This window comes from Mesoplodon mirus (assembly GCF_964341445.2).
Source record: "Mesoplodon mirus genome assembly, chromosome: 6".
Lineage (NCBI taxonomy): Eukaryota > Metazoa > Chordata > Mammalia > Artiodactyla > Ziphiidae > Mesoplodon > Mesoplodon mirus.
The window spans coordinates 38,496,396-38,510,000 of record NC_138982.1 but is presented as its reverse complement, the minus strand read 5'-3'; the positions used below and the strand labels follow the sequence as shown (position 1 = coordinate 38,510,000).

The following is a 13,605-nucleotide window of genomic DNA, read 5'->3' as shown; positions in this document are numbered from 1 at the left end:
TTCTTGCTGGGTAGAGTAATCTTCATTGTAAGTTTTTCCCTTTCATCACTTTAATTATGTCCTGCCACTCCCTTCTGGCTTGCAGAGTTTCTGCTGAAAGATCAGCTGTAAACCTTATGGGGATTCCCCTGTACGTTATTTGTTGCTTTTCCTTTGTTGCTTTTAATATTTTTCCTTTGTATTTAATTTTTGATAGTTTGGTTAATATGTGTCTTGCTGCGTTTCTCCTTGGATTTATCCTGTATGGGACTCTCTGTGCTTTTTGGACTCGATTATTTCCTTTCCCATATTAGGGAAGTTTTCAACTATAATCTCTTCAAATATTTTCTCAGTCCCTTTTTTTTCTCTTCTTCTTCTGGGACCCCTATAATTCAAATGTTGGTGCATTTAATGTTGTCCCAGAAGTTTCTGAGACTGTTTTCAATACTTTTCAGTTATTTTTTCTTTATTCTGTTCTGCAGTAGTTATTTCCACTGTTTCATCTTCCAGGTCACTTATCCATTCTTCTGCCTCAGTTGTTCTGCTATTGATTCCTTCTAGAGAATTTTTAATTTCATTTATTGTGTTGTTCATCATTTTTTGCTCTTTACTTCTTCTAGGTCCTTGTTAAAAGTTTCTTTTATTTTCTCCAATCTATTTCTAAGATTTTGAATCATCTTTACTATCGTTGCTCTGAATTATTTTTCAGGTAGGCTGCCTATTTCATCTTCATTTGTTTGGCCTGGTAGGTTTTTACCTTGTTCCTCATCTGCTGTGTGTTTCTCTGTCTTCTCATTTTGCTTAACTTACTGCGTTTGGGGTCTCCTTTTCTCAGGCTGCAGGTTCGTAGTTCCTGTTGTTTTTGGTGTCTGCCCCCAGTGGGTAAGTTTGGGTCAGTGGGTTGTGTAGGCTTCCTGGTGGAGGGGACTGTTGCCTGTGTTCTGATGGATGAGACTGGAGCTTGTGTTTCCAGTGGGCAAGACCGCGTCTGGTGGTGTGTTTTGGGGTGTCTGTGAACTTATTATTATCTTAGGCAGCCTCTCTGCTAATGGGTGGGGTTGTGTTCCTTTCTTGCTATTTGTTTGGCATAAGGTGTCCAGCACTGTAGCTTGCTGATTGTTGAGTGGAGCTGAGTCTTAATGTTGAGATGGAGATCTCTGGGGTCGGTGCCATTTGATATTACATGGAGCTGGGAGGTCTCTGGTGGAACAATGTACTAAACTCGGCTCTCCCACCTCAGAGGCACAGGCCTGACACCCGGCCAGAGCACCAAGACCCTGTCAGCCACACAGCCAGGTATGTGGGGAGTTTCTAGCCTTTGGGGAAATCTGAGGTCTTCTGACAGTGTTCAGTAGATGTTCTGTAGGAGTTGTTCCACATGTAGATGTATTTTTGATGTATTTGTGGGGAGGAAGGTAATCTCCACATCTTACTCCTCCACCATCTTGAAGGTCTCCTACAGTTTTTTTTTTGTCTTTTTATAGTGTTTTTGTACCTTTTATCACATTTGATTCATTTATAGGAATGTTCTGAAAGTTAAACACTTCCTTAGTTGAGCAACTAATAGTTATTTCAAACAATTTAATAAATCTCTTTTGGGTAGAAAAAAGAGAAATTACATGAAGGATGCATGTTTTTAGGCACATTATAATCTGATGGTTTCAATGGAGCACAGCCACAAAAGAAAAAATAGATAATTAGATTTCATCAAAATTAAAAACTTTTGTTAATTAAAGGACACAAGCAAGAAAGTAAAAGAAACCCACATAATAAAAGAAAATAATTGAAAATTATATATGTGATAAGGGTTTAGTATCCAGAATATATAAAGAAATTATATAACAACAAAGACAACAACCTAGTTTAAAAAAATGGGCAATGTACTGAAACAGACCTTATTCCAGAGAAGGTAAGGCAATAAACACATGCAAAGTTGCTCAACATCATTAATTATTAGGGAAATGCAAAGCAAAACCACAATGAAGTACCACTTCATGACAGTAGGAAAGCTATTTTAAAAAAAGTGGAAAATAACAAGTGTTGGTAAGGATGTGGAGAAATTGGAACCCTCATATACTGCTAGGGGAACGTAAAATGGTTAGCCTCTGTGAAAAACAATCTGGGAGTCTTAAAAAAGTTACACATAGAGTTACCATATGATCCAGCAATTTCTTTCCTAGGTATATACCCAAGAGAATTGAAAACATACATCCAAACAAAGACTTGTACATTAATGTTCATAGCAATCAAAACCATTTTACTCATAATAGCTACAAAGTAGAAACAATTCAAGGGTCTATCAACTGATGAATAAATAGACAATATGTGATCCGTCCATACAACTGAATATTATTTGGCTATAAAAAGGAATGAAATACTGATACATGCTATAGCAGGGATTACTCTTGAAGACGTAATGCTAACTGAAAGAAGTCAGACAAAAAGACCATATGTTATATGATTCCATTTATATGAAATGTCCAGAAGAGTCAAATCAGTAGAGAAAGAAGGTAAATAAATGGTTGCAAGGCTTTAGGGGACAGAGGAAAGGGAAGTGAGTTCTAATGGGTATGGGAATCTCTTCTTGAGGCCATGAAAAATTAAAAAATTTTAATATATGTTATAACAGATATAATATAAACAAGAAAGAATCAGTAAACTGAAAGATAGAAAAAATTATTCAAAATGCTTCTCAGAGAAGAAAAGTAACAGAAAATATGATAGTGAGTGACATGGAAGACAGTGAGAAGGCTTGGCATACTTCTAACTAAAGTACAAAAGAAGAGCACTGAGGCAATAGAAGGGAGTTAACATGTGAGGAGTTTCAAATGTATTAAAAAAGCAGTCCTCATTTCAGAAAACTGAAAAAATTCTGAAGAGTATAAATAAAAAATCCACAAGTAGACTCAGCATAGCAGAACACAAAGACAAGAAGGGAGAAGACAGATTACCTATTGATATGGAGAGAAAAGGCAGATTTTCCAAGAAGAATGAATATTAAAATGGCAGTTGTCTTCTCAAGAAAAAATAAAAATGCAAGCCAGAAAAGAGTGGAATAATGCCTTGAAGATATTGAGAGAAAATAACTATCATTCCAAAATTGAACACTTCATAAAAATATCTTCCAATAATGAGGGTAAAATAAAACATTTTCAGATTTAAAAAAACCAAGAGAATGTGACAATAACCAACTCTTAATACAAGATATTCAAAAAGGTGGAAGGTTTGAGGTACAAGAAGGAAAAATGAGCAAAGACATAGATAAATATATGAGTAAATCTAAACAAAAAATCAACAGTATAAGATAATAATTAACAGCAATAATGTCTAACTTATAGAATTAAATAAATAAGGTAGAACCAAAATTCTGTACAATAATAATATATCAGTTGGGAGGAAGCTGATCAGAGTTAAAGTCATCTGAAGTTCTTGCATTGTTTATGAGGAAGGAAAAGATAATGATTAAACTTTGCATATTAAAATTTTTATAGCGAGCACTAACAGAATTTAAAAAAGGTAATAGAGCATATAACTTCCAATTGTTAAAGGGAAAAATAAAACAAGAGTAAAAAAACCAAACCAAACCAAGCCAAACCTTCTGTATTGGCTGTGTAACAAACTAGCCTAAAACTTAGTGCCTTAAGATAACAATCATTTGTTATTGCTCATAAGCCTGTGAATTAATTGGGCAGTTCTGTTAATCTGGGCTAGTTTAGCTGTTCTTGAATGGAATCACTTATGCGATGTCATCAGGTGCTTGGTCCCTGGGAGCTGCCTAGTCTGAATCCATCTTACCTAGGACAACCCATCTCTGCTCTATGTGGTTTCTTATCCTCCAGCAGACTAGTATGCTCTTTTCACTTGGCAACTAGACGAGTTCCAACAGAATGAGTGAACGTCTAGACCGGAGGTTGGCAAACTTTCTCTGTAAAGATCCACACAGGGAATATCTCAGGCTTTATGGACTAGACCACTCAACTATGCCATTTTGTCAAGAAAGCATCCATAGCCAATATGTAAGTGAATGAGCTTTGCTGTGCTCCAATAAATCTTTACTTACAAAAATAGGCTGAAGGCCAGATTTGGCCAGTGGGCTGTAGTTTTCTGCTCCTGGCCTTGACTTAGAACTGGCACTAGATTCTCTTTCACTTCTTAATGGAAGGAATTGCCAAAAGGTCTTATTGCCAAAGGGATTTGCTTATAGGGAAAGGCATAATTGCATCACATTTTGGATGAGGAATCCTCTATAATTTCAATAAATCAGAAAGAAGTCAAGAAAAGAAGGGGAAAGTCCACAGAAAAAGCAAAAATAAGACAATAAAGCAATATAAATAAACTCAAACATGTCATTATTCACAAATTCACAGTAAATATGAAGGGAATCTTCTCTCAATTTAAGGCTATAAAGCCAAAATTGCTAGAACTTCAAAGAGGAATTTTAAAATTCATCACCACTGTGGGAGATTTTAGCTCATTTCTCTCAGGAATTGATTAAGCAAATGACATTATGGAGTGCAGCTGAAGACATGCATCCTTCACAATTCTGCAATGCTAGTCCCAGATACATATTTGGAAGTTATTCATATATGTGTGCACCAAGATTCATGTACAAGGTGGTTCACAAAAAGCATCACATATAAAGCAAAAGACTGAAACCAACCAAATATCAGTCAAAAGGAGAATGAACAAAGAAAATGTGCATGAGGCCTGTAGTAGAATCCTACACAATAGAAAAACAAATAGGAATGAACTCCAGCTACACAGATGTACCCTAGGAACTGAGAAGGAATGTACAAAGCATGTTGCCAAAAAGCACGTAAAATCTGATTTCATTTACCCAATGTTAAAAACATCCAAATTAAACAATATATTTTTAGAAATAAATACATATATGGTAAGACTATTAAGATGGACCTTACCTTTGTAGGTTATCTTTGTAGGATGGGAATGTGATGGGGAAGGGCATACAGGGGTGTTCAAAGATATCTTTTAAGGAAGGAGTCCATTTCATATTATCTCTTTCCAATATAAATCAAGAAACCTTTTCTGAGTTTCCTGTCCTCTCATCCATTACTTCATTTGCATAATATATACCCTGTGAGGCCGAACACATCTTAGTGGAGGTGGGAGAGAGAGAGAGAGAGGTTATGTGGCCTGGGGTAGATGAGGCTCTGGGTTCTCATATCTAAAAATTTCCCTTCCACCTTGCAATTACATTATCCAGAAAGTGGAAATTGTATCTTATTCTACTAAGCAGAAAAACTTTAATGCTGTTGTTCCAATTCTTATTATAAATGATGTTTATGCTCAGTAGAATATAATTTTATTTTTCTCTTTATTGATTCTGGTCTTTATCCTTGATTTTAATAAATGTGCATTTAGAGATTTTTGTATCGTTTAAAAAGACTCTTCAAGCTAAAGTCTACAAACCATGTGTAACTGTTTAATACACTAAGTAAAATGTGTTACTGCAAAATTTACTTTGAGCATGTGATTGTTTAATCCACGAAGTAAAGTGTGTTATTACAAATTTTACTCTGGTGTCGGTGTCTTCCCTAACCTGATGCCATTAAACCGGGTGGTCCACCTATAAACCTTGCATCCTTTAGTAAATGAAATCGAGCCTTGGGCACTCCAGCCCTCCTCCTATTATTTGTCTGGAATCCTTCTGCTCACTCAATCACTCTTGATTGGGTGGGGTGGGAAGGAGAGAGGGAATATTTTCCCATCTCAACCAAGGCCTCCCCTGCAGATGTGACTCCATCCTTTGAGAAACGGAAAGGCAGAGAAGCACAATGCTGAGAGATGACTGATCTCTTAGATGGGATGGGGCAGACACATAAACTTCACTCCTTTCTTCGCTTTGTCTCTAGTGCCCAAACAGCTTTGGGCCTTGAGGCCTTGACCCTCACCCTTATTCATGCTTGCCTGCGGGACTTGCTGGCAGAAGTGAGTTTCCATGGCTTGCTGCTCAGCACTCCCTAGCCCAGGACTTTCACCTGTCCTCTGGCTCTGCTGGCCACGTGATATTTCAGTGCACCACCTCCTGATCCAGATCCAACAGCGAGTTGGAGCTATTATCATCCCTTGCAAGCATTAAGGCCAAATCTTCATTTATTTCTTCACATATATTGTTACCACTGATGAATAAGAATTTGTCTAAAGTTTATTTGGCAGCTCATAATGTTAAAGAGAACGTTGCTTCACCCTAAAGCTAGTAGCAAGATGACAGAAATCCCAAACATGACATCACATCCAGATATAACAATATCTAAGACCACCTTTCCCTATATTTCCCTCTTAAGAATGAGGAAACTTGGACTTCCAAAAAAAAAAAAAAAAAGAATTTGTCTATAAAGCAAGACTGCTTGGGTTCCAGTCCCAGCTCTATCACTTACTAGCAGTGTGGCCTGGGACAAGTTTTCATGGTTTTGTTCCTTGGTTTCCTCTTTGTAAAATGGATATACTAAAAATACCCATTTCATAGGTTTGTTTAAGAGGATTATTTAAAATATTGTAAAGTATTTAGGACATGTAAACACTCAATAAATATCAGCAGTTCTTTCACTTATGTGTTAAGGAAAGTCCTTGGGTGCAAAAGGGAATTTTAAATCTAGAGACCAAGTATGAACTTTGAGAGAGATTTAGTGTTTTTTAAATTTTTCAATTGAAGTTTAATTGGTTTACAATATTGTGTTAGTTTCAGGTGTACAGTAAAATGATTCAATTATATGTATATATTTTTCAGATTATTTTCCATTATAGGTTATTATAAGATAGTAAATATAGTTCCCTACGTTATACAGTAAATCCTTGTTGCTTATCTGTTTTATATATACCTGGATGATAGCAGCAGTCACATTTCAACTGATGAAGACTGGGGTAGAAAATGAAGGAAAAAAAAGTACTGATTAGCTCCAAACTATTTCTGGTTCCAGTTATGCAGCTGACCTAGGGCAATTGCCATTACACAATGGGTAGCAATTGTCCCTTTTAGGAACAAATCATATTCTGGTTCTTTCCATTTTTACTTGTTATAAATAAATTCTTACAAATTGAACCCCATAGCAAAATGTTCTGCTCTCAGCAATATGTATTCTTTCCTAATGGACTGAGCTGAGTGAGTGAGACTCTCCCATCCAACCTGTGCAAACTGACTCTATGTTCTGGGTGAATCCAATGTCATCCACACTGTTTTCTTGAGAAAAGATAATGTGATTTCCTCAGTCAATAGTTCTTAGTCTATCAAACCATAGGCCCATTTCAGGAAAACATCTGTCAGGTTTGCTTTTATTCCTATGAAAAAGGCAATTTTTTTTTTTTTTTTTTTTTGGTAATGGAGAAACCTACTAATCTAGGAGAGAACATTCTGTGCTTTGTAACTTACTAGCTATGTGACCTTGGTAAAATTAAATAACCTCTCTGAGCTATGATTTCTTCATCTAAAAAATGGGGGAATTGTAAGAGATGACACCTGAGGGTCTCTGGCTCACCTATGTCTTTCCCTTGCACCTAGAAAAATGCCTTGGGGACCTACTATATAGCACAGGGAACTCTGCTCAATGTTATTTGGCAGCCTGGATGGGAGGGGAGTCTGGGGGAGAATGGATACATGTATATGTATAGTTGAGTCACTTTGCTATGCACCTGAAACTATCACAACATCATTAATCGGCTATACTCCACTATAAAATAAAAAGTTAAAAAAAAAAAAAAAAGAAAAGCGCCTTGGACATAAAAGATGCTTGATAACCGTTCAAAGAATTCGGATACGTAATAATGAGAAACTATGATCTGTCTTTTGCATTTTCATAGAATATCAACTCCTAGCACATAAGTAGAGCTTGGTACATGTTTATTAAAAAGGAAATGGGCTTCCCTGGTGGCGCAGTGGTTGAGAGTCTGCCTGCCGATGCAGGAGACACGGGTTCGTGCCCCAGTCCTGGAAGATCCCACATGCCGCAGAGTGGCTGGGCCCATGAGCCATGGCCACTGAGCCTGCGCGTCCGGAGCCTGTGCTCCGCAACGGGAGAGGCCACAACAGTGAGAGGCCCGCGTACCGCAACAAAAAAAAAAAAAAAAGGAAATGATTTCCTTTTACTAGTAATAAAGAGTTTCAGATAATGCAATTTGAATTGTGGATAATCTAGAGTTAATAATTTTTAAACCATATTATTTAAAATGAATAAATAGATATAAGAAAATCAATCATTGTGACTTGTCCTTTCCCAGTCTTCCCTGGAGAGCTCAGCCATGTGGTTTCTGATTCATTGCCTTCATAAAGGGATTTTTTCACACAGAGGAGCACCCCCAGTGAGCTTGAATCTGAAGATCTCAGGACATGGCTTTTGACATGGAAACTGGTAAGGAAGTGAGGTCTCTGGTCACTCAGTGCTTTCAGAGTCAATAACACAAATGTCAAATCATGAATGAAAATCTCACACCAGCAATACAAGGAAGAGACAGCATTTATGATGAACTACTTTCCTCCAGGAGACTAGGGACTCCTGTGGCATTGGTGAAAGACATCTACTGTCAAGCCCAACCAGAAAACCTTAGATCCCTCCAGGTGGACAGAACATAGCCTAGAGGGTTGTGAGTGGAATCACTGATTTGAAGGCTCTCTGGACACATGATTTTCTCTATAAATCTTGATTTGTTGATATGACATATGAAGGATCTGTTGATGTCAATCTGCTACACAAATATAGTTTCCCTAATGAGGACCTGTTTATTTGCAGATATAAATCAGGTAAAATCTATGCAGACCTCAGCACAAAACCATTAATCTCACTGAAAAAAGAATATGCTGTGAATGCTCTGGGGAATGGAGCCTGTCATCTTCTGTGAGATTAGGACATTTTTGGAACTAACATTCTGTATATCCAACTGCTGCTCTTCATTCAAGGTCCAGCTTTCTGGTCAACCCCCTCCATAAAGTTGTTCTCATCACCTGTTTCACCCACCTGAAAGTGAGTTTTCTCCCTTCTTAGAACTTGGTTTCTCTCTTGAGGTCCCGAGAAATTCTTCCTTCCATTACAGTCACTTGGACTTGTGTTTCTTTTTTTTCCCTCTTCGAGTCTTATTGAGATATAATTGACATATAATATTGTATTTGTTTAAGGTGTACGACATAATGACTTGATATATGTATATACTGTGAAATGATTGCCATGATAAGTCTAGTTAACATCCATCACCTCCCATAGTTACAAATTTTTTTTCTTGTGATAAGAACTTTTAAGATCTCCTCTCTTAGCAACTTTCAATATGCAATACAGTATTATTAAGTACAGCCACCATGCTGTACACAATCCCAGGATTCATTTATCTTATAACTGGAAATTTTGACCACCTTCACCCCTTTTGCCCACCACCACCCCCAGCTTCTGGCAACCAATCTATTCTCTGTATCTATAAGTTCAGTTTTTTTAGATTCTGCACTAAATGAGATTGGGCTGTGTTTTCATTCCTTCACTAGACTAAGGAGCAGGAACTGCTGTGGCCATCATTGTCTCCCGAGCTGAGCTGATTGCCTGCCAAAGTGATGTTTGGTGTATAGTAAATAGTTAAAAAAAAAAAAAGAATGAAGCATTAATCTAATATTTCAGAATTCAATATCACCTTCTCTTTTAAATAACTCTACTTGATTCAACTTTAGGAACTAATTTATACAGAAGCCCTCTGGCTTAGTAGATGGAGTTAGGTCTGGAAGTTGGGAGATGCTTTTTACTGCTCATTTACTAAGGACCCTTGGGGGAAAAGACGTTACTTATATTTCTTTCCTGGAATAGTAGAACTGAAAGGAACCATAAAGGTCATTTAGTCTATTTCCTGGGACACACAGAGGAAGAGGGACTTGTATAGATTGGCACTATACATTAGTGGTCAAGTCAGAGCTGAAGGCTGCTTCCTGACCCTAATCTATGTGATACAAGTCAAAGTGGTGGTGACCTTGGTTGGGGGATCGGCTGGGAAGAGGTAGGAAGAAATTCTCTTAGGTGATAGAAATGTTCTCTATCTTGATCTAGATGGTGGGTGCTGGAAAGTATACTCATGTAAAAATTCCCCAGTTCTACACCTAAGATTTACACATTTTAGTAAGTATAACATTATACTTCAGAAAAAAGAAAAAAACTGAATGCAATATTTTAATGAAACTACCTAGTTCCTCATCCATTATTTTATTCTTTCTATTTCTTTTTTTTTTTTAAAGAAGATGTTGGGGGTAGGAGTTTATTAATTAATTAATTATTTTTTTCTGTGTTGTGTCTTCGTTTCTGTGCAAGGGCTTTCTCTAGTTGTGGCAAGTGGGGGCCACTCTTCATCGTGGTGCGCGGACCTCTCACTATCACGGCCTCTCTTGTTGCGGACCACAGGCTCCAGATGCGCAGGCTCAGTAGTTGTGGCTCACGGGCCTAGTCGCTCCGCGGCATGTGGGGTCTTCCCAGACCAGGGCCCAAACCCGTGTCCCCTGCATTAGCAGGCAGACTCTCAACCACTGTGCCACCAGGGAAGCCCCTATTCTTTCTATTTCTTACATGTCTGCAATTTTTCTGATTACAAAATAATACATAGTAAAAATTCCAACATATCAGAAATGTAAAAACTTAGATAACGAATATCTTTCAAAATGCCATTCTTTAGAGAAATATTGTTAAAATTTTATTATTCCTAGGGTGTATTTTCATTTTAAAAAGCAGCTTCTTTGAGAGTAAAGAAGTACTAAGTGTTCCCCCCTGGCTCATAATCTCTAGGAAATAGTGGAGAAGTGGTGACAAGCTGCTATTGGAAGCCACACTGTCCCCTGGTTCTCAAGCTTCTTAAGCCCAGGTCTCCTTTTGGTTCTGGACAAGTCTTGGTTTTCTCCATCATTTGTTCTTCCCTAAACAAATTTCAGAGTTTGGGGCTTGTTTACCTTTTTGGTGACTCCTCCGTTCTACCTTCCTTTTTGTGACCATCTCTCCAAGTGACATTAGAAAAGTATTACCATGTCACCAGTTCTTCCATTACTGAAGATCGTAAAACAGGTTCACGTTACTGCTCTGCTTCAAAGATCTGTTGCTAAACACTACAGAAGAGGGACCAAAAGGTGTAACGTAAGTAACCAACCAAGAACGGACAGTCTCAGGGAGCTGTGAACACAGGTCTCCCTTATAAGATACAGGTAGCAAGGTTTTAAATTTCTTCACACTCCCATTCACATTAGCAGAGGGTAAGCTGCTGATTTTGTCTCCTTTTAAATCCCACATGTTGAATAGGGAGCTAATGAGGATAGAAATTAGCTTGTCTGCTTGAACTTGGAACTTGGCAGCTTGTCCTTTCCTTCTCTTCCTCTCCTGACCATTTCGATCCTGAATAAAAATTGGTGGGTCCCAGTAGGGTAGGTGTTAGAACTTATAACATCTGGTTGTGCTAGAATGCTAAGGAAGTGCTCAAAGAATGATGTGGACACATCAGAAGGACACAGAGCATCAAAATAATCAATGATAGTAAAAGATTATAAGCCACATTATATACACGTTGACTATGAGTCAATAAATGAATAAACTGAAAATGTGAGGAAGAAGAGGATATTTACATAATTTCAAGGTACCTTGAAATGCCTGTTAATTACAAAGGGGAAAAGATCAGCTTTACAGTGGATAAGTCTGGCAGACTCTAACTGAGTGATCAAAGTGCACATCAACAGTAATGGAGCAAATTGAAGATCATACGCGATGAGAACACAGCATCACTCCTGTGATATTCCTGCCAGAGATGAATAACCTAGATCTAGTTATGAGGAAACATCAGGAAACATAAATTGAGGGATATTCTACCAAATAACTAAGCAGTAATCTTCAAAACTTCAAGGCCACGAAAGTGTTTCAAATAGAAATAATTAAAGAGACATGCATTGTGTGATTCCGAACTGTATCCTTTTTCTATAAAGGATAAAGGACATTATTGTGACAATTGGTGAAATTTGAATGGAGCCTGAGGAGGAAATGGCAATTTATCAATGTGAATTTCCTAATTTTAATGGTTGTGCTATGTTCATGGGGAAGAATTTTCTTGTTTTTTGGAAATATTGGTGGGGAGGTTAAAAAAGTCTGACGTCAGCAACATATTCTCAAATAGTTCAGAGCGGGAAAAGTTTTTGTATGATACTTGCAACTCTTCTGTAAGTTTGAGATAATTTCAAAATTAAAAAAAAAAATCTAATCGGATGCAATGATTTAAACAGTTCCTAGAGATAATGTTCTACTTTAAGGCAAAATACACTACCTGCCTTTCCCTTGCTTCTGTTTCTCTAAGATTATCTGCTTGTGAATCACTAGACTGTATACCTAAAACTTACATAATATTGCAAATCAGCTATACCTCAGTTTAAAAAAAAAGAATATGTCTAACCCAAAAAAAAAAAAAAAAAAGATTGGGAGTTTGAGGTGCTTGTGTGAGTGGAGAAAAGGGGATTATGTGACATCTTGATATGGAGGAAGGCAGGAGAATCAGCAGATCCACATGGTTTCCTTGGACCATCTGCTGGTTCCTCTGGTTTCTGAGGCATTGTCATTGTCACTGATTGCAGCTAATATCTACCACCAAATCATTGATGGGGCCAATTTTCCTCTCATTTCTTTCCAGACAAACATCACTAGTTTGGAATACGCTGGTTTCTCTGGCAGAGGTGAACACATATAGCCACAAGGATGGTTACAACCATGAATATAATTTGAAGATGGAGGATATGCTGGAAAATCCACACTAGTAGAACTGATAATATCCATATTCCCTTTGTAGTGCTTCAAATACACTAAGTCGATAAAGTCTCGGGGGAATATTGAGCCCATGGCAAAACTTTGTGTAATGGTATGACACATGAATGTGTCCGAATCAATTTTTTGTACCATGTTGTACACTTTTCAATGATTTGTCCCATGTAATTCTGTTTTCAGGTTTGTAGAGGAAATCAGATAGTTTAGATGTTTATTCCGTAACTATTCCTTCAACACGATATAGATTTCAATGGAACTTTTTAGAAGCCTTGCTGGAAACAGTTATCTTTTTCTCAAAGGGTAATAAAAATCCACAAATAAGTCAGTGAAGTCTTAACCACTTTCCAGCCTGATGTTTCTTTTTTTTTCTTTTTTTTTTTTTTTACGGTACACAGGCATCTCACTGTTGTGGCCTCTCCCGTCACGGAGCACAGGCTCCGGATGCTCAGGCTCAGCGTCCATGGCTCATGGGCCCAGCCACTCCATGGCATGTGGGATCCTCCCAGACCAGGGCACGAACCCGTGTCCCCTGCATCAGCAGGCAGACTCTCAACCACTGCACCACCAGGGAAGCCCCTAAAATACTTTTCTTGATAGTATCTTATTAAAAGGGGTAATTAACTTGAATAGACATATAAGTGATGTAGTATAATTCAGTAAAAAGAAAAGAGGTGGGTAACAAGAGTCTAGTCCCCTCACTGTCATTAAGGAACTTTGGTACTTTAGACAATCACTTTCTGGGCCTTAGTTTCAACATGTGTCAAATGAAAATAATAATATCCATCTGTGTCTATAAGGATAGAAAAGCACTAAGAGAATTAAATGAAATAAATTTTTAAATGATTTACGTGTTGCTATACAAATG

General features: G+C 37.6%; 1 pseudogene across 1 annotated transcript; it reads right to left on the bottom strand.

Annotated features, from left to right (window-relative positions):
* Positions 1-12,483: 12,483 nt before the first annotated feature.
* LOC309806783 (stAR-related lipid transfer protein 6-like) lies at positions 12,484-13,373 on the bottom strand (annotated as a pseudogene). Its single transcript has one exon. The product of its transcript is annotated as an stAR-related lipid transfer protein 6-like (transcript).
* Positions 13,374-13,605: the final 232 nt, after the last annotated feature.